The following is a 2738-nucleotide window of genomic DNA, read 5'->3' on the forward strand; positions in this document are numbered from 1 at the left end:
AAATTCCACTGGCTGTAAGCCTTCCAACTTTCTAAATATTCCTTTATATGTGGTTCAGAGTTCTGGGACCATCCCCTGAGCCTGCTTGATCCGGTATTCTGTGGTTGCTGATGGAGCCCCTCACTGCACTTCTACCCTATCTGCCATCTTGTTTGTTCTCCCCCTCTATTTTAGTTTTGAATTACTCATTTTCACCAAAAATTCCACCAAAATAGTATATTGTGTTAATTTCTGTTTTTAATATCTGTTAATCTTATTTAGAAATTATGAAATCATGTTTCTGACTAACAGTGCTATTCAAAATATTGACCACTATGATACAGGACTTGATCAGTCTCAATAGACACAGTACTACTAGAGCACATGCCAACAGTATACAAGCATGTATGCCTTTCTTCACCTCCAATAACAGCCAAAATATCAGAGTCTATGCTGTTATATAGCATGAAAATATCCAAGCTAAATCCTTAAATAAAAAGGAAACCAATGTATTTGCTGAGAATAATTAGAGTTAATATTACATTATAATCTATAATCTAAAATGTCTGATACTAACAGAAGCAGAATGCTTAATGGTGTATAAATTTAGGAAAGTAATATTAACTGTAGTAATAAAAGATAGCTCTTATTATTGAATGCCCATTATATGGAATCCTGGTGTGGTGCCAAATGATAAGCACTTGACCTCAAGGTTGGTTGGAACTGCAAGGTCTGCTGTTCAAACTCACCAGTCACTCCTTGGAAACCCTATACAAGGTTGCTATGAGTCTGAACTGACTCAACAGCAAGCCACAGCAGCAGCAACAATATATGAACCATATGCGAATTAAAGTAATTTGGAAGTCCCACTACTAGTTATGTATGACTTGGACAAGTTAAATAACAATTTCTGTCTTATGGTGATAATTCCAGCCTTGAGGATTTGTAGAGTATCATATTAGTGAGCAAATAAATGTTAAGTTGAATTACAGTATCTATCATATAGTTGTTTTTGTTGTTTGACTTTTTTCCACTACAATAAAATGAAACCAATGTTAAATGTCACACCATCATCAGAGTGATGTGAAGGTAGTACCTCAAAGAAAATTTATTTAGTGGATATTGCTAATCTAAGAATCAAACTTCAAAGAAAGTTTTGAAAAAGAAAATAAAACAGCCAAGGGAAGATATTATAATAGTTCCCAAGCACAATAAAAACTAAATATGTTTCTGCTTAACCAGATGTGGAGAGAAAAGAAAGCATTTTAAACTAAGCAAAACTTGCACCTGGGTATTCCCCTTGTCAGTAGCCATACTAACATTTGGGATATGTTATTTGTTGTAACGAACTATTTCCAAGCACTACATAATTCTTCTGACTTTTCTTTTTATCCATATTCAAAATATCAACCATGATTTCAACAAGTTGAAACAACATATGCATTGGAGTTTGTTGCTTTATGGAATCCAAGTGACACAGGCTTGTGAGAAATTCTAAAGCTATCTAAGCCAAATCTCTATCACCAGCCAAGAGTGGATATTAACTGACTCTTACAAAGAGGTTACATATGAGAAGAACCAAGAAAATTCAAAACAACATGGAAACACAATCTCCGGAATTTATGGACCAGTGGTTTGCACATTGTGCTCAATGGTTCCACAGAGGCACAGATGTTGTCATGCAGTGAACAGGCAGGATTTATATACTTTAGTAAATTTCAACCAGAACAATTATAGCCAGCTACTCCTTAGAAACTAGGATGGTGAATCTTCATTTCATGTTTTTTTTTAACATGTTATCAGGAGGGACCAGCTCCTGCAGAAGGACATCATGCTTTGTAAAGTATAGGGTCAGCCAAATAGAGGAAGGCCTTCAAAAAGATAGATTGACACTGTGGCTGCAATAATTGGCTGAAACATAGCAATGATTGTGAGGGAAATGGAGGACAAGATAGTATTTAGATATACAATTTGGAAAGACCTGATCTTTAAGAAGAATATGCTGGAAAAATCATCAAAAAAGAGGAAGACATTCAACAAGATGGATTGACACTGTGGCTGAAATAATTGACACTGTGACTGAAACATAACAATGATTGTTAGCATGTTGTAGGACCAGATAGTATTTAATTAGTTGTACATATGATTGCTATGAGTTGGAATCTACTCAAAGGCATCTAACAATGATGACAACCTATATATTTAACTTCTGTATTTTTTTTTTTAATGAAAAAAAAAAAGGGTTCCTGGTTAAAAATACTTTGAAGCCATTAAATACATTAAGAAATATGTAAAATAAATATGTTGTAGAGATAGCTAGTTGTTTTCTCAAAATTCATGTACTCTTTCTTCTAATTTATAAAATCTATTTATTGTACAGAGCAGCAGCAAGTACCTAATTGTAAAATATCATTTCCCAGCTTTACTTTCAGCCACATTTCCTCCTTTCTTTCACCGTTTGGAGCTGCGGTATGCACCCTATAAATCACAAGGAAATTTGAGACTGTAAATCATGTTCTATGGTTTACTGAGCTCTGGTGGCCCTGTAGGATAAGCACTGACCTGCTAACCACAAGTTTAAACTCTAGAGCCAGTCTATGTGAGAAAAATGAGGCTTTCTGCTCCTATAAATATTTGTTGTTGTTGTTCAGTGACATCAAGTAGATTCTGACTCGTAGCGACCCAGTGTAGGTTTTCTGAGGAGTTGCTAGTGGATTTGAACCTTCGACCTCATGACTCAAATGGACCTTGTGGTCCAG

The sequence above is a fragment of the Chrysochloris asiatica genome, unplaced genomic scaffold, assembly GCF_000296735.1.
Source record: "Chrysochloris asiatica unplaced genomic scaffold, ChrAsi1.0 scaffold00088, whole genome shotgun sequence".
Lineage (NCBI taxonomy): Eukaryota > Metazoa > Chordata > Mammalia > Afrosoricida > Chrysochloridae > Chrysochloris > Chrysochloris asiatica.